This window comes from Ambystoma mexicanum, chromosome 4p (assembly GCF_040938575.1).
Source record: "Ambystoma mexicanum isolate Mex_15411 chromosome 4p, UKY_AmexF1_1, whole genome shotgun sequence".
Classification (NCBI taxonomy): Eukaryota; Metazoa; Chordata; class Amphibia; order Caudata; family Ambystomatidae; genus Ambystoma; species Ambystoma mexicanum.
In genome coordinates this window covers 423,345,447-423,365,079 of record NC_090927.1, presented here as the reverse complement: position 1 = coordinate 423,365,079, position 19,633 = coordinate 423,345,447, and positions in this window count along the sequence as shown.

The following is a 19,633-nucleotide window of genomic DNA, read 5'->3' as shown; positions in this document are numbered from 1 at the left end:
GCCTAGTAGGAAAATGTTTCTTATTCTCCATCCCTGCCCCTCCCCTCCTTTGTCTTATTGCACCTTGAAACACCATTTGCTGCATAAGCACATTATACATACCCAATAAATAATAATAAATAAAGTATAAAAACATCAAACATTTTCTCCCTACAAGAAAAATAAACTAAGGAATACACATTTGCAAATCAGTCAATTGATGCAATATTCAAATAAAAACGTGCAACGTGCAATGGACATTTACCCTTGGTAGAGATAAGGCAAATCCCTGGTGACATCTAATATTCGATTAATCGTACAATTATTCACCTTCCACTCAGACTAATACTGAACTATCTGTAAAATAATTAAAATCCAGCTGCATAAACTAGAGACAGTAACCATCAAATGTAACAAGGGTTTGGCCCAAGAGAACCCCATGCCTAAATTGGATGGGAGCCACCAGACACACTGGACTCTTGAGAGGAAGTTATATGGCATTTTCTCAATATCATGACTACCTCCATATAGCAAAGCAATGTCCAGGCCACATAAGGTGAATCAGCTTGTAATTAATAAAAAAGAGCAGAATGACACTGGGAAAAATTAAGCTGTCAAAGGACAGGCAAAATTGGGCTCTGCCAGATGGGCCAATACAAAGGACAGAACGTCACAAAGTGTAAAATATCCTCTAGATGAAAATCACAAAAAGGGAAGCTGGCTGAGTTAGGATAACCCCTCCATTTTACTGTGTCTGCTCTTAAATTTAGTAGATTAAAGCAAGCCCTGGTGAGAGGCCACGGTTCAAAGGTTTGATCAACAAATGTGAGATATGGTTGAATTGAATAAAGAGAACTAATAGTCGCTAACCTTCTGTTAACAGGAATTTGCAGAGCATTGGCTTCAAGAAATTCCTTGAGGCAGGCAACAAGGGCTTTTTGAAAACTACAGTTACTCTCAACACTAAGTAAAGCACTGGGAGAAATGAGCGGTGAAACACTCAACTTTGTCAAATGACTATTAATATGATTTAGCCAAGGAATTATATGCCAACCTTCGGCCTCCACGATGGCCTTTAGGATATGCTGTGTCAAGACTGCTCTAGGATTAGACCAGATCTGTAGTAATGTTTTGAAAGCCCCGTAGAAAAGTACCATAATTGGTTGCAGCCTTTGTTTGAGCTCCATAAACATATGGCTTTGAAGTGAAAAACTCCACCCAGGGATTGGCCAATATGTACATCTTCTTTCTTTATATGGGCTTTACCAGAGACTGACGGGAGAACCGAACGTCCAGATAATCAAATTCAACCACCGTACGTATAACTGCACCATTGCTCAACATAGGGTGCATTCTGATGGATTCTCTGCCTCGACGACAGGCCCTGACCGCAGATTTCACAGTGTTGATTTTTAAATCTAGGGAGTTCATAAAAGTTGTATACTCTGCAATCAACCACTGGAGAGCATTTGGTGTCCAGGCAATGAGGACAGTGTCGTCAGCATATGCCAAGAGTGGCAACGCTCTAAACCCTGTCCTTGAATAATCTGCTCCAGACTCCTCCACCAAAGCATTGCATAAGCCATTAATATACAGAGTAAATAGGACAGGGGCCAGTACACAGCCCTGATGCACTTCCAAGTTCTCATCAAAAAGGGAAGTGCATTTGCCCCTATCCCCATAGTGTACACAAGCCTCATTACCCAAGTGAATATCTCTAAGGATGTCAATAATCTCCCCAGGGCAGTCCATGGACCACTGCACCACCCATAGTTTTGTGTAATTTACTTTGTCAAAGGCGGTGCTGAAGTCCATGAAGGCCGAAAAAAGGGGGTCCTTCTTGACAAACGCTGATTTGGCTATCAACAAATATAGGTTTACAGCCTGCTCCACCAATCCTACTCCCGGCCTAAAGCCCAACTGAATATCTGTCAGGATACAGTTTGATGAAATTCACTGTTCCAAGCGTCTCAACAGCGCTCTCCCAGATATCTTAAAGGATGAATCTAGGTAAGATATGGGTTTCTAAGCCATTGGGCTAGCCCAATTACCCTTTTAAAAAATTGGAAATATAGACAATTTCCACAAGGATGGTAATTTCCCTGTTGCTAATATTGCATTAAAGCTGTATGTAAGCAGAGGCACCAACAGCTCTTCAAAGATGCATCCAGACCAGGAGCCTGATTATGGGATTGACTATGGACACCCAACATGACCTCGTTCAGTGAAAGAACAAGTGGGGTAGTATGAAGATAAGGCTCCGTAGGCTTGGGCTGGCCAAAATAAAGAAGTGGAAAATGCTCAACCCAGGCCATGGCCTGCACCAATTTCTAAGTCCCCTTTCTCACGATTTTGTATTTGGGTACCTGGGCCACAAACTCCCAAAACCTCTTGGAGTCTTTGGAGTCCCAAGCCTCCTCTTCTAGTTCTTGTTTCATAAGCTTTAAGGTGGTCCAATACTCCGCTCTAGCATAAATAATGTCACGTTTGATCCTTAGTAGTGAGTGTAAAATGGAGAGAAGAGCTTTTATAGTAGCTCTGCAATGCTCCTTAAACCATCCCTTACAATTCGGTTTCCTCTCACTACTATCCCTTATAAAACAAATTAGACACAATGTCCATAAATTCAGTATAGGTTGAGAGTTTATTAGCGGGAGAGGAGCCTTCCTCCAATATTAAAGACATGAGTACACAGCACAAAGAAGCCACATTTTAATAGAGAGTAGCAGCATCTATTATCTCCCAATTGATGCTTCTTATAGAGTGGTTATTGAGCAAGGCACCGTCTAAGAAGTCAGAAGATAAAGATGACATTTGATCACAATAACTAATAAATCTCAAACAAATGTGAAAGTGATCACTATGGGGCATTTGCATGACAAACTTAATCAATTGTCGAAGACCCCCAGTGATAACTGAAAGTTCTATTGCCTGGAATAGCTGGAAAAAACAGACCAATAACTGATCGAAGCCCCCATTCAATGAGCCAAAAGCCAAACTGCAATCCTCTTGAACACATTTCAGGATCCAGCCTCGATGGTGTGGGAATCCCCCCGACCCCTTCTTCTATTATTTAATAAAGGTCATCCTGTGGGCTTTCCCCCAGTTTAAAATTAAGATATCCCTTACCAAAAGAATATTATTATAATGTAACCTGGGAATCGCAGACTCACCCATTTATGATTTAAAAGCAGCTAGTCTATTTTTCAATCCGGGATTGTCCCTTAACTAGGAATAAGATGATATGTTGCAAGAAGGTGAGATTTGGGTTCAAATTATTGCATGAGCTTTCTAAGAGGCTTTGATCAATATTGTCAAACCCCCAAAACTGCATCCTCTCTGATTCTTCATTGCGGATAGTGAGAACGAGAAATAGCAATCCAGAAATACATCTTCCAACGCTGATGTTTCTTGAAGCAGCATTAAATCATACTGCTTCAACAAGACTATTATATTCAAGTCTTGTAGTTTCCCCCCCTTGCACCACCCCTATGTTCCAGGTAGGAAACAGGACAATGTAGGGCAGGGTTTCTCCAATTGTCTTCTCATGCTGGCAAAGTCATTTGTAACCCCCTGTGGGGGTCATATAAATTGACCCTGCAGCATGGGAAAGATCCAGTCAATCAATTTCCACTATTGTCTACAACAATTGAAACTGATTGGACAACAGAAAAACCACCTCTTCCGAGTGAAGCAGATGGAGTTGACAGTGGAAGTACCAGACATGGCTTTTCATATTATGTTTTACTATGAACAACGCTCAACCTATTGATAACTAAATCAGTATAATTTGCATTAAACTCTTTTGTTTGCACCATTATTGTCATGATCTCCCCCTCGAAATTCCACTTGGGTGTCACACCTGCAATTTCCCTGAGGGAAGGATGGTTGTGGGGATTACACCTCCACGAAAGATTGTTATTTATCAAGTATGAAAATAAGGAGGAATTTGTCATCATCAAGACCACACAATCACCCTCTGTGGATTAATGGACAATCCCACCCACCCCACTCTCCTAGCCATCAAAAAGGATTGGGTGTCAATCTGGGACCATGCAAATTTGCATTAACCCAATGGGCAGCCTTGTTCAACAGTGCAGTGGTTGTTTCTATATGTCCGTTGGGTATAGCCAGAACGCCAATAATTACTGCCACCAAAGGGGCTGCTGCCAGTTAAATATCTCTTTACACCGCATCCCACTAGTTTCTAACTGTTTTTTCCTTCCATCAGGTCCCCCCTCTAGCGGAAATTTTGCTGACAAACCCAGCTGCAAAGGAGGAGTGAGGTTATCTTTAAAAATAACAGAATTAAAGCAGCCAGGCAGACTTTATTGTTTGCATTTTGACTGATAAAATGCATCTGCCAGTATAGGGACAAATGGATTCGGGGTAGTGGTGACAGAGCATTGAGCCATAACCTAAGAAAATAATTTCTTAACCGACCTAATTGAGTCATCTATGATGGACAATGAGCCCATGACTAGTTATTTAAAAGAAAGCAAAGATTCCAAAATTAGACCCAATTTTTGTCAAAGACCTCTTCCAACATTTTTACCTCACAATTCCAAGATGTATCCCTATCCCTGGAAAGTGACAGTTCCTTCCCCTTATCCAAATCAACCAACACTTCCAAGAAAATCTCTGGTGTGTTCAAACCACCCACCACTTAAGACAGAATCATAGTTTCAATTAAGGGAATGAAAGTGGGCTGAACAGGAAACTCAATGTTTGTGGCTGAAGCCAAGTTGGAACAAAGGGGATGAACAATTGTAGGAGGCCACATACTACTTCATGAGGCAGTCAGCGTAGAAAGTGCTCATTTCACTACAGGCAATTTGGGGTGACTAAAATTGTCCTCAGCAAATTTTCCCTGGGTAGAACCACAATGGCCCTTTCTGTAATAAAATACTTTCCTTAATCTTCCCTGACATTTCTTTAAGGTAAGTATCAAGGGAAGGTTAAAGTCCACCCTTTTTCAAACCCTCAACATTCCTAAGATTTGTTTGCCAAATGTCCCGCTTTGGCTTTTCTTTTCCCCACTGAACTATTTCCCCATAGCAAAGACAACATTTAACACATCAAATAATATAAAACAAACAAGAACATCATGCACTTAAATAAAGATTAAAAACTCAGGAATCAGCTTCAAACAAAATTATGAATCAAGACCAAAGAAATTCAACCTGCAAACATCCAAAAGGTGTTTAAAGTTAAAATAAAGGCAGAGGTAATGCCTGACTCGCTAGAGGAATGATCAGAATCCATCAATAAGGTCCTCTTCACAGAGGCTCCCTCTGACATTAACTCTTTCCCTTTCCCTTTCTTCTCTGACCACTCCATTGACCCATCTCCTTCTGATCAACATTGTTCACTTTATCATCTCTCTTCCTCCGCTGTCTACAAGTAGGACTCTCTTGCCAATTATCCTGATTATGTGAGGACCTCCCCCCGTCTCTCTCCTGTATTTATGCCTCTTCCAATTGACCATGCTTTTTCTGACTTTCACTTTGCATTTATGACCAATGCTATCCTGCATGCACATTTACACCTCCACATCCATGTCCACAGCTCTGTGTCATGACATACACAAATCATGGACCCACAACCAATTAACAGCATAAACAAATGTCCTTGTTGCACTCACCTATGCACTGGATACTTCCAAAATGTTCTAGTTCACAAACCTAATCTCCTCCCTTTGCAATTACCCATGAAAACTGTCATCTACCCTCCAAGCTTTGCTCACACCTCCAAACAGAATAACAATCGCCTTCTCCTCATATGCTCACTACTTTTCCTCTAAAAACTCTAAAACGCATGACACTCTTTCAACCCAACTTGCTCTCTCTTTCTGCTCTACTTCTGTCTAGCACCTCTCTCCCCTGACCCTTCAACCCTGAAATACCTCTCCCCTATCTCTCCTCCAGAATTAGCACCCTCTGTAGCATCAATACGTCTTGCCTTCCAATTGGACGTTTGTTTCTCAAAAGATCAAGGACCTAGCTTCAATCATCTCTTCTTATATCTCCGAGCTCTTTATCCTCTCTAACACTCCACTGGACTCTTTGTTGCCTACTTCAAATCTGAAACTGTCCTACTCCCTTTGAAGAAACTCTCTCCTGATCCACATTTCTAGGCAAACTATCACACAGTTGCCCCTCATTGAACATTATTCTATGATCCTTCTGAGGGTGGTCCTCAACCATATCACAAAGTACCTCTAGGATTATGGCCTTGGAGATCCAATTCAGTCTGGTTTCCGTAAAACAAACTCCGTCGAGATAGAATTCATGTATGTCTCCAACATTCTATCTCTCTCTCCAATGCTCACTATTGCAAACACTCTTCTATATTTGTTTATTCTGTTGGACCTTTTGGGGGGTTTTGACACTATCTACCACTCCTTTCTCCTCCTCAGTCTTCAAAAACCTGGGTTTTGCAACTCTGTACTCACCTGGATTGCCTCCTACCAGGAGGGTTTCTCCTGTAAGCTCACCAAGAACTTGCAAACCTCTGACCCCACCCTTTACCTTGTTGACATTCCACAAGGATCTGTCCTTGCACATTTACTCTGTCCCCTCTAAACCTTTGCCTTTGGAAGAGTTATTTTGTCCTTTGGCTTACACTATCACCTATTTGCTGACGACATGCAAATCCTGTTCTCGTTTCTCTCCTTTACCTCAACCATCTTTGCCTCACTGTAAACAATCACTGGATGACTCTCCGCTACCTCATGCTCATCTCATAAAATGGGAGTCGTCTTTGTCTCAGCGTTCAACTCATTCTCACCAAACTTCTTGCTCCCTCGTTGAAAGCTGTACATGTGGTCACCCAACTTCAACCATTCATCAATGTCACCACATCTGCTGCTCCAATTAACCTTCTCAACATTCAGAAAGCTCATCCATTTCTCATTCACCATTCTAGTTTCTATCTTTTGCTCAGCAAAATTGATTACTGCTCATACTTACTCCTTCAAATTCCTCTCTACTCTTTCCTCTCGCTAGGTAACTCTTCCACTTCACTACCCATGCTCTCAATGACCTACCCAGATCCCCCCCTCCTTATACCTACAAAGACCATGCTAGTTGCCTCTCCAGACACATCTCCTTTAATCTACACAGCTATCACTCATCTAGATCCTCAGGGCCTCTGACTATCTCTCTCCCTAATCACACCTCGTCCCCTCTGCTCCTCCTATGCAATCAATTTCACTGTCCCATGTCCTTCTGTGCCTCACCTCATTTCTATTCCTTGCCCCTACTCACCCAGCTCAATTGGCCACGGTCCCCTTGACCTGCTGCCCATCACAATCAAAGCCAGGCTGATTGTCAATCCCTTTAAAGCTAGGCTACACTTCATTTACTTGCAAAAGACGGAGCTCCCCATGTCCTCTCCCCATCCTTGCTACCGGACCCCGCCCTTCACTCCAGGGTAGCATACTTGAAGTAATTATCAGGCATAACACGGTGTGACAGACATATAGATATTTATTGTAAATACAGATAGGGGAATAAGTAGTTCTGTGTTATCGGGCTCCACCAGCTGACCGGCATCTCCCGTTGGCATTTGAATCTCCGCTCGCTCCTCGTCTCCGCCGTCCTCGTACTATGACGTTCTTCAGCAGATCTCCGTTCGTGCTTGCCTCGCCTCGCGACGAGCCCTGTATTCTCGAGCCGGATTGTGGATTGCTGATACTACACATCTCCCCTTCTTAAACATTCGAAAACACAACTAGTCTGTCTCTTTACAAATTGTATTGGGCTCATTGTCCGCACACAAAGTCTTTCAGTCTGCAGGGATGATGAATGACTCTCCCTCTTCTTGATGTGTGCAAGGTATCTGTTTTAGGTTTTGGCAAGGAAATCATTGATGAGTCTATCTCTTGTGTTACATCTCTCTGATATTCTTCAACATCATTGGTACCATTTGCATTCGCTCTCTCTCTAGACTTCCCTCGACTACCATCCATTGATGCATCCCCCACAGCAGTATCCCACACACACACTCTCTCCATATTCCAGACTCTTCCATCTTCAACCCTCACCGCATGTTTAAACACTTCAACAACCCCAACTGGCTTGGACCATTTACATGGACCATTTCTCAACACAGGTGGAAGTTTGATTCTCACTAGCCCCCCAACCATCAATGGTGGTCCTCTTTTTTTTCTTTTAGTACTTACAGACACATCATGAGTTTTTTTGTTTCTTAATTGCATAACTCTGATGTTCTGACATGCATCTCCGAAATCCTTCCTTATCACGGTCATTCTTTTTAACCAGGATGGTGTTAACTTAGTGTTAGCTTTCCTACCTCTACTCATCTCAAACGGCGCTAGGCCAGTCGTACAGTGTGTTGTGAAACGGTGTGCATTAATCTTTTGTTTAACAGCTTCTTCCCATTTCATACCGTTTGCCCAAGCCCATCTCACAGCATCTTTAAGCACCCTGTTAAAACGTTCGACTTCTCCGTTAGTCTGTGGGTGATATATGGAGCTTCTCTTGTGTACAATGGAGTTTTCCATACAAAATGTTTGAATTTCCTTTGAACGGAATTGAACTCCATTATCTGTTAGTATGCTTTTGGGTAAACCTTCGCTTCCACATACTTCCTTTAAGAAATCAACTACCATTTTTGCAGTCATGCACGGTTTAATCATGACTTCAACCCATCTAGTCAAAAGATCAATAACCACTATACAATACTGTTGTTTTCCCTCACTGTAAATTGGACCTATTATGTCCATACCTAGGTCTTCCCAAATGTTACCTGGAAGTTCAGTAACTACCATGGGGTATTTCTCACTCACACATCCTCTATCACTCTCTTTGCAAAGGATACAGTCACGTATGACTCTTTCAGCTTGTAGATCATATCCTGGCCACCAGAATTCATCTCGTATTCTTCTCTTCGTCTTTACAATTCCCTGGTGGCCCTCATGGCCCAACTCAATGATCTTCCGGCGTAGGCTTACAGGTGGAATAATTCTGTCACTCCTCATAATTCTGTTATTTTCTACCTTCAGTTCATTCGCAACTTTCCAATATTCCAAAAGTCAATTTTCTTCTTATTTGGCCTTGGTCAATGAACTAGCACTTATAATGATGTGTTTCAACTTCTTGAATGTTTCATCCAATTCCTCTGCTTCATTCCATTCCTTCTCCGATATAGATAGTTCTTCAATATTTAACACAACCTCAGATTCCATATCTTCAACGTCATCTACTTCTGAGACATTTGTGAGTCTTGAGAGACAATCAGCAGCACGATTTTTCGTGCCTGGTACGTACTTCACTACACAGTTGTACTCTTGTAGACGTACGACCCATCTTTTCATACGATTCGAGACATTGTCCAAACCCTTACTCATTATGACATGGACTAATGGTTTGTGGTCTGTGCGAAACTCCACCTCTGTACCCCAAATGAAGTTCCGAAACTTCTCTGCCGCCCATTTAATGGCCAACATCTCCTTTTCAATGGCTGCATATGTTTTCTCAGCTCCCTTCAGCAATCTGGAAGCAAAGGCTATCAACCTCTCTTTACCATCACTTTCTTGTGTGACGACCGCACCAAGGCCTACATTACTGGCATCTGTCGTGATAACGGTCTTCTTTCCACTCTTGAAATTTCTCAATGATGGCGCCTTATTCAGTTCACGTTTTATCCATTCAAATTCTTCTTCACATTCTGTATCCCATGCAAATGTTTTCTTCTTCAATAATTCACGTAGAGGGACAGTGTGTGTAGCAAAATCACGCATGAATTTTGAATAGTATTCGGCCATGCCGATGAATGTGCGTACTTCCTCTTTGGATTTGGGCCTTGGCATGTTTTCTATTGCTTCTAACAGTTGTTTCTTGGGTCTTACTCCCTCTGCTGATATAGTATGTCCTAAATATTCAATTACGTCACAATTTATCTTGCATTTTTCCTTACTAAGAGTCATTCCAGCTTCATACAGTTTCTTAAACACCTGTCGTATTTTCTCGTCATGTGTTTCCTGGTTAGTAGCATGTATCAAAATATCATCCTGGAAACATATAACACCATGGTCTCCTTCAAACAGTTTATGCATGACCTTCTGGAAGACAGATGCAGCTGATATAAGCCCAAACGGTAGTCTCTTATTCTGCTATAGACCGTCTGGCGTAATAAACGCTGTCATGCATCTGGATTCTTTATGTAGATTCACCTGATGGTATGCCGAAGTTAAATCAAGGGTGGAGAAATGCTTCGATGGACCAATCGTGGAAACTATTTCATGAATATTTGGAAGTGGGTGTCTGTCGGGAATTACACATTTATTCAGCTCACGCATGTCAACACATATTCTTAACTTTCCAGATTTCTTCCTTAAAACAACCAACGGGGACACCCATTCACTGGCATCAATGCTTTCTATGACTCCTTGGTCGACTACATTCTTTATTTCTTTCTTGACTTCTTCTCTCATAGAAAGAGGAACGTTCCATAATTTCTGCGCCACCGGAACACATCCTGGTTTCATCCTGATTTTATGTGAATATCCACGTAAACACCCAATTTCATTCTTGAAAACTTTCTTCATCATTTCCTCCATTTTCTCATGTGTTACGTGTTTCCTTGTTTCGTCATTTTCGATATTCATCACTGACTCATCAGCATTGGCGTCCAATTTCACTCTGAGTTTGCTCTGATGAGTCCAGCTTAATAAAGGGATTCTCCCAGATTTTGTAATGTGAATCTTCCCATTCGCTTTCCTGTTCTTAAATTTGAGTGAACCCCAAAACCATCCGATGATATCTATTTTAATACCACCATAGGCTCTGGGTCGAATGTCAGGTTCATGCAAATACTCATGTTTCTTTCTGTCCCACATCTCCTGTGGTATTAGTGTATATTTGGCACCAGAATCAACCATCATGTGCATATTCACCCCATCTATACACACCATGGCTTTAGGGCTTTCCATTTCTTCTTCCTGTTCTTCATCAGATATAGAAAAAACACATTCATCATCATCAATATTACTGTCATTATCACTGCCGATCCAATTCATGGAAGTATTTGATGCTTTGCAACATCTGGCATAGTGGCCCTTGCCCTTGCATTTGCCACATATAATTTTCAAAGCTGGGCATTCAGGATTATCAGCCCAATGGTCAGTACTGTCACATCTAAAACATCTTCCATCAATTCTTCTCTGTGGATTGCCTCCTTGTCTGCGTGGACTTCTTCTTTTCTCATTTACTCTGGGTCCACCTCTGCCCCTTCTATTTTCATTCCACGATGCTTTACGGGGTCTTCCTGGTTTGTCTCTGCTGCCAGTTGCGTCCATCACCTGTGCTATTGATTCATTGCTTTTATTTGTGTTCATCGTGTTATTACTCTTTGGAGTTTCCTGTTTGATCTCCACAGACTGCATCCTGTTCTCTAGTTCTTGAACACATTTTTCCGTATGTTCAACTTCTTTGGCTATCCTCAGAACTGTGTCAAGAGGTGGATCATCTTCAGCCCATAACTTTTCCCTCACTTTGCTGCTTCTGCATTCTAACATGAATTGGTCTCGTAGTCTCTCATCCAATTGTGCATTGAATTTACATGTTCTGGCTAATTTTCTTAAATTAGTTATGTACTGTTCAACACTTTCACCCTCCTCTTGAATTTTCTTTCCAAATTTGTACCGTTCTAGGATAGTGCTTAATTTCTTTTCATAGTGTTTGCCCATTTTCTTCACTGAACATTCATAGTCATTTAAATCCGCACTCTCTTCAGGCGATAGTTCTGGTAAATCTTCGAATTTTTCTTGCCCAGCCGGTCCCAAGCAGTGTAGCAGAAGAGATTTTCTTTTCTCTATACTACAATTTGGACCAGACACCACTCCTGTCTAGTGTTCAAAAGCTTTGATCCATCTCTCCCACGGTATTGAGGGTTCCCCTACATCCGTCAAAAAGAACATGGGAGGCGGAACACCACTGAATGCCATTTTGAACAATCTCTTAAGACTTAGCTTTATTATTATTATTGCGCACAATATTGGTGGTGTACTTTTGTGATAGATAGAAATCCAGCTCACATTCACCTTTCAACTTCAGTGTTTCCCATCACAATGTATTATTCATAGTCTTAATTGTATTTTCAATTTGCCACTCTGTTAAGTGTAATGTGCTAAACAGTGTTCATGTGCCCATCTATAACATGATATACGGTATACAATATCCGTATACACAGCTGTGGGCTGGCTGAGTGGGCGGGGTTTGCTCCTGGACTGTTTCGCACAGAAACAACGAAGGCACTTACTTGACTGATGTGAGCTCGGCAGGCGGTGGATTATTACGGTGGCCGCTGCTACGTTCACAGGAACGGAGCGGCCATCATCATCACTGGTCCACTGCCACGCTCGGGGAACGGAGCGGAGTGGCCCGGTTCCTCGTGAAATGTTCTCCACGAACTGGACGCGCAGGTGAAAGGAGGCGGTGGAGCCCGAATCCTCGTCGCCACTTGAAGTAATTATCGGGCATAACACGGTGTGATAGACATATAGATATTTATTGTAAATACAGATAGGGGAATAAGTAGTTCTGTGTTATCGGGCTCCACCAGCTGACCGGCGTCTCCCGTTGGCATTTGATTCTGCGCTCGCTCCTCGTCTCCGCCGTCCTCGTACTATGACGTGCTTCAGCAGATCTCCGTTCGTGCTTGCCTCGCCTCGTGACGAGCCCTGTATTCTCGAGCCGGATTGTGGATTGCTGATACTACAATACTGTGCAAAAATGTATTTTTGTATATGTGTACACTATTCTTCTTTACCTTGAAAGACTTGCCTCCCTATGTTAATGCTAGTTTTGTTAGTTACCCGTTTCTTACATTTTTTATGTTTGTTTTGTCCCTGCTCTATGTCCCACGTTGTTTATAGACCCATGAAATTGGCTCAAACATGTTCTCATCTTTGTGCTTTTGTATAGGCACACTTCCAGGGAACACCTCCGCCATCTGTGAATATGTTATTGTAAGTCATTTCTGGTCGTAATTGACTTCCTTGTTCTTCAAGTAAGTAGAACTACAACAACGTTCCCCATACCTCTCAGAGCAAAGTCCAGGAGGGCAACCAGAGAATGGTATCACCAACAGAAAATTTTGAGTATTTAAAGGCTTGACAGAAAGTATCACAGAGAAGTTGATATCTTGATAAAGTAATTCAGGTTTCAGAAATGTTCTCACTCGTTGTGGTTTAGAATTAGGCTTTGTGGCAGCAGACTATGGGCTTAATGTTGTAGCTGTCCATAGAATAGCTGAAACCATACACATTCCTGGCTTTCATCGTGTCATCCATCTTGTTGTGACCCACTTCATAAGTCATTACCTGCTATTGGTTGAGATGGTTAGTGTGTCCCAGAATATCTGTGTACACTTTCACAACTCCTACAGTGCACAAAATGTGTTATTAATGCAGCAGGAGCACCACCATCTCAGTGCCAACTGAAATGACTCCTCAGTGAAATTCAACCCTCCAAATTCTAGAGCATCGCTGAGAACTGTGCAATGCAGTGACAGAAGACTGCAATAGCCATTACTGGCAACTGGAGGGTACCTACTTCCATCCCTAACCAGTATCAAATGTAGGACAATGTTTCCCCTTTACTGGAGCCTTTTAAAGGGGCCACCGAGTAGGTTGCCTATGTAGTATGCCACTCAGCTAGGTGCTGCTACTGCTGCATCTATTGAACTTAGAACTATCCAACACAAAAAAAGAAAATGACACGTCTGGCAATATAGAGACACATTGATGGCTTGTAGGGGGCTATGGAGTACTTACTGCCTGGCATATTTGCTTGACCTACGATTTAAAGATGCAATGGCAGCATTTATGCAAAATGTGCATCAGACCGAGTATGAGGACCGTATAGGTGCATTAAAGAGACATCTAAAGACCCATATGGATCAAGAGAAGCGAGACAAAGGTCAGAGAACAACAACTTATTGCAGTACACCTCTGCTGCAAAGAAGGTTATCCGATGGTATGCAATCCTCGGCTTCTGACAGTACATTAAGGGGCTTTCAAGCAGTGGGCACTTTCTTTCACAGCCAAGCCTGCTGTTGCATCAGAGTCCTGGGAATTTAGCAGGCCCAATTGAAGACCAATATTTGATGTCTATCTTCTCAGCACAGCTGGGTAGTGATAATGGTGCACTGCAATTCTGGCTTGGCAGGTGGTCACTGTGGCATTCTGGGTCTCACGTTGTTTCCACAAAGTAAATTACTACGAGTTAATTTACTTTGTGGAAATTACATTGACAGTTTACTTCAAAATTGTTTTTTTTGGTTGGTTAAGGGACAAAAGGAGGGGGGGATTGGCCAGGGGTTTGGGGTAAGAGTTATCATGAAGGGGGAAGGAGGAGTAGGTTCGGGGACCCCCCATAATAAAATATATTTTGAACTAAAACTGTCGAAGTAATTTCCACAAAGTAAATAACCATGAAGTAATTTACTTGGAAATTACAAGGAACCGCAGTAGTTTGCTTTGGAAAATCTAACCGCCCCCCCCTTAACTAACATGCAGTACAAAAGGATATTTAAGGTGGCTGTGGATATTGTTTCAGACCAAAGGAGAAACCTTAAGGACACACATTTGAAAGAGCTGACTTTCCCATGAGTATCTTACCCTGGAAGACTATGACAAACAAGGACTAGTGAATCTGATTTTATTTAAGTTACATTTTACTTTCTTTAAAGTTTAATTTCTCCTCAAGTTAAATGTTAGATGCATTTAGTTACTCTTACCTTGAAAGTTCAGCGGAAGTTGAGCTTTTTTTGTGAGTTCAAGTCTACTTAAGTTTATATTTTCCACCCACTTGTTTGCTTCTTCTTCATTCAGCCTGCCTAATGCTCAGAATGTACCGCAGGCCCACTGACAATCTTGTGGTCAAATTTACACTAGAACTCCAAGGCTCCACCCAACCTAAGGCTTCCACGTGCCTGGTGGTTCCACCTTAGTCTATTTGGATATACCTAGCAGTCCTGCCCAATTTTTGGTTCCTCTTTATTCAGCCCGGTTAACTCTGACCTTGTAGTCCCTGGTGGTTAGTCCTCTGCCTATCTTGCTCTACCTACCAGTGGAGCTACAATGTAGTACTGCACTCTCAAATGGGTAGTTCTGTATCAATTTATTTGGCGCTATCTACCAGTGAAACCACTCTTGCTTTTTTCTGGACTCCCCCCATTTTTTCTGGCTGTCCCAGTGAACTATCCCATCTGTTCCTACCCGTCTTACCCAGCCACCTAAAAAAGGGTAAGGTGGTTCTGGAAAGTATGCCTGAACATAACATCCTCCCTTGCCAAGTGGTCCAGCTCCACTGATTTACAGATCTGTCACAATACAGGCAGTATGTGCCTGCTTACCTCATCATTTTGGCGCTTCTCCCTGCCGAAGTAGAACCACACCCATCACTCCACCAACAGGAGGTCATCCTCCTTGTGGTGGTAAACCCATGGCCCTGCTCTATGATGGTGCCACTCGGTTAGGCTGTGCTGGGTCAAATACTGACAGACAGGAACATATGTGTGCTGGCCCAGATTCTAGGGGCACCCAACTCTCTTCTTGCATGGCTAGTAAATATGTGCAGTGTCATCCAGCATTCCCTTTTCACTGCCATCAACACTCAAGGAGGGGATGCGATGTGCTGTCCTTCTATAGATACTTCTACAACCAGTAGCAGTGCTTGCTCATCAAAGAGGTGCCAAAGGGTCACTTTGATGGGTTGTCTTTTTTCTTCTTTTCTCCAGCTGAGCGTGGAGAGCGGTCGCCGGTGGCCTGAGGGGATCAGCAGGCCTGGAAAGCCCTGCCTGGGCCTCCGTGAGTGTTGTGTTTTCTGTGCCTTAAAAACAAAGAAAAAAGAAAGTTGAATTGAATTGTTTTCCTCGCGCTCCTAGCGCGGTGTTTGGCCTGCTCCTGCTCCCCCCTCCCACTTCCTGGTCTTCCCCTCCCTCCCCGCCTCCCTGCCCGCCCACCCCCCCCTCTGATTGGCTGTTTTCCTGCCTCCCCTCTGGCCTACTCGATGGCCGTTCCCCACGCTTGCTTCTTTTCTCCAGCTGAGCGTGGAGAGCGGTCGCCGGTGGCCTGAGGGGATCAGCAGGCCTGGAAAGCCCTGCCTGGGCCTCCGTGAGTGTTGTGTTTTCTGTGCCTTAAAAACAAAGAAAAAAGAAAGTTGAATTGAATTGTTTTCCTCGCGCTCCTAGCGCGGTGTTTGGCCTGCTCCTGCTCCCCCCTCCCACTTCCTGGTCTTCCCCTCCCTCCCCTCCTCCCTGCCCGCCCACCCCCCCCTCTGATTGGCTGTTTTCCTGCCTCCCCTCTGGCCTACTCGACGGCCGTTCCCCACGCTTGCTTCTTTTCTCTAGCTGAGCGTGGAGAGCGGTCGCCGGTGGCCTGAGGGGATCAGCAGGCCTGGAAAGCCCTGCCTGGGCCTCCGTGAGTGTTGTGTTTTCTGTGCCTTAAAAACAAAGAAAAAAGAAAGTTGAATTGAATTGTTTTCCTCGCGCTCCTAGCGCGGTGTTTGGCCTGCTCCTGCTCCCCCCTCCCACTTCCTGGTCTTCCCCTCCCTCCCCGCCTCCCTGCCCGCCCACACCCCCCCCTTCCTCTCCCTCTGCCTATAACCTCCCCCTCCTGGGCAGCCCTCTGCCCGGCAGCCCCCGCGGCTAAGGGCCCCAGGCCAAGGGCGACTCCTACAGTGCGGCTCCCTGTGTGTCTGCAGGTGTCCGCAGGGGACGCCAGGCGCCAGCTCCTCCGCTCTCCGGCCCACCCCTCCTCACCTTTGCTCACCTCATCCGCATGATGCCTCGCCCCCTATCCCAATTTTTTGGTAAACTAGGGTGTTTTTTCTCCCCTCGCAGGATTCTCAAACTTAGGTGGCCCTGACCTACTACGCATTACTGTTTGCTCTGCACTGTGTTAAACTAGGGTGCTTTTCTCCCCTCGCAGGATTCTCAAACTTAGGTGGCCCTGACCTACGCATTACTGTTTTGCTCTGCATTGTGTTAAACTAGGGTGCTTTTCTCCCCTCGCAGGATTCTCAAACTTAGGTGGCCCTGACCTACGCATTACTGTTTTGCTCTGCATTGTGTTAAACTAGGGTGCTTTTCTCCCCTCGCAGGATTCTCAAACTTAGGTGGCCCTGACCTACGCATTACTGTTTGCTCTGCACTGTGTTAAACTAGGGTGCTTTTTCTCCCCTCGCAGGATTCTCAAACTTAGGTGGCCCTGACCTACGCATTACTGTTTGCTCTGCACTGTGTTAAACTAGGGTGCTTTTTCTCCCCTCGCAGGATTCTCAAACTTAGGTGGCCCTGACCTACGCATTACTGTTTGCTCTGCATTGTGTTAAACTAGTGCCCTCCACTCACTTCCTGTCTGCATACTCGTGTCGTCCGCCTCCCCTCCTACTCCATGGTGCTCTCTATCTCGCCTATCTACTCTAACTGCTTCTCTATTGACTATCCTGCTCTCCTCACTAAATCCGGTAGGAAAAAGTTTAAAAAGGACATCCTGGTCTCCAACCCAGGCCTCCCTATCGCTGACACCTACACGAGCGCCTGCTCCAAGGAAACTCTCACTGACATTCTCTTTTTCGTGCCTTCACCTGACCTATGGACCCTTCACATGGTCGCTGTGCTCTCTCCTTTCTCCACCTCTCCCATTAATGGTGGCACCCGTTGGGATGTCCTCTTGGCCCCTTTCCACTCCTCTAAGGCCATCATTAATGTCTATGCTAACGGGACCGTCTTGGTCCAAGGCCCTCAGGCCAACCTTCTCCTCTTTGATAGACGCTTCCCATGCCTCATCAACTTCCTCTCCGCTCCCGCTGTCCCCCCTCCTCTGTCCTCGGCTACCTTGCCTCTCCCCTCCCTCCCTGCCCCTTCTCTTGCTCCCTCTTCAACTCCTTCTCTAACACCTCCGCAGGGCGTACCTCTGATCTGTACCCCTCCCCGGAAGTTTTTCAAGGGTGGCAACCTTCTCCACATTGCCACTCTAAATTCTCGCTCTGCCATCAAGCACTCCTCTGATATCTGTCGCCTTCTTGAGGAACTGGACCTCGACGTCCTCGGTCTCACTGAGACTTGGTTCACTGCCAGCTCTGCCACCAGCTTCGACACACTCCTACCTGACGGCTACAAGATCCTCTCCGTGCCCAGGCCCAACCGTTCAGGGGGTGGTGTTGCCCTTATCTTCCCTGAGTGGATTCCTGCCACTGTCACTCCTACGCAGACCTACTCCTCTTTTGAATGTCTTGTCTGCCGACTCTCTCTCTCTCCTAGCCATTCCCTTACCGTGGCTACTATCTATCGGCCACCTGGTCAAATTTCCTCCTTCCTCTCTGAGTGGGCTGACCTCTCCTCCTCACTCCTGTCCTCAACCACCCAACTCCTCTTTCTCAGTGACTTCAACATCCACCTCGATGCCTCCTGTCCCCTCACTGGTCTCTTTCGCGAACTCTGCAACTCTCTCTCACTCTCTATTCTCCCGTCTGGGCCTACTCACTCTGCAGGGCACACTCTTGATGCTCTGATCTCTTCTGACCTTCCCCTCTCCCTCCCTCTCTCCACTCCTCTCTCCTGGAGCGATCACTTTCTCCTATCCTCCCACCTCTCCCTCCCTACCCCACAGGCAAAGCCACCCTCTTCACTGCCACCCACCTTCTCGGTCATCCGACCCATGAAGCGCGTGTCAGTTGAGGCTTTCGCTGCTACCTTCTCGCCCCCTCCTCCCCCCTCGGCTGACTCCCACCCTGACACAGCCCTCTCCATGCTCTATTCCTCTATATCTGATACTCTCGATATCCTTGCCCCCGTCATGAGAATCCGCCTGAAGCCCAAAGCCAAATGTATGACTCGGATCTCGTCACCCTAAAACGCAAGTGCAGGGTGGCAGAGAGGAAATGGCGTGCTTCATGTTCATCCTCTGACAAACTGGCCTGCCGCCTGCTCCAAAGGCAATACCGGCTCTCCGTTCTCACCAAGAAGAGAGCCCTTATCCAAGCCCGCATCTCTGAGGCATCTAACAACTCGGCCGAACTCTTTAAAATCTGCAAGGAGCTGGCCAACCCTGCTGCAGTCTCTACCTCTCCTGTCCCCTCCCAGGCCCTCTGCACTGCACTGGCCTCGCACTTCATCTCAAAAACTCAGGACATCCTGTCCTCGCTCTCCTCCTCTCTCCTCCCTCCCTCTCTTCCCGGCTCTTCCTCTTGCTCTCTTGCAGCCGCCCCTCCGCCCTCCTTCTCTGCTTTTCCACCTTTTTCTGCTGATGAGGTTTCCAGACAAGTCCGATCTATGAAAGCCTCGTCTAAACAGGTTCACCCCTGTTCCTCCAAAACCATCAAGGACCACATCGACTCCCTGGCTCCTGCCCTGGCTGACTTTTGCAACCACTCATTCGCCTCTGGAGTCTTCCCATCCCCCCTCAAGCACTCCCTTGTGCACCCCCTCCTCAAGAAACCCTCTTCCGACCCCTCCTGCCCGGCCAACTATCGCCCAATCTCCATTACTCCCTTCCTGGGCAAGCTCCTGGAGAAACTGGCCATCTCCCAGCTTAACCTCCATGCTGAATCTATTGGTAATCTTCATGACCATCAATCCGGCTTCAGAGCGGCCAGAAGCACGGAAACTGCTCTCCTGAACA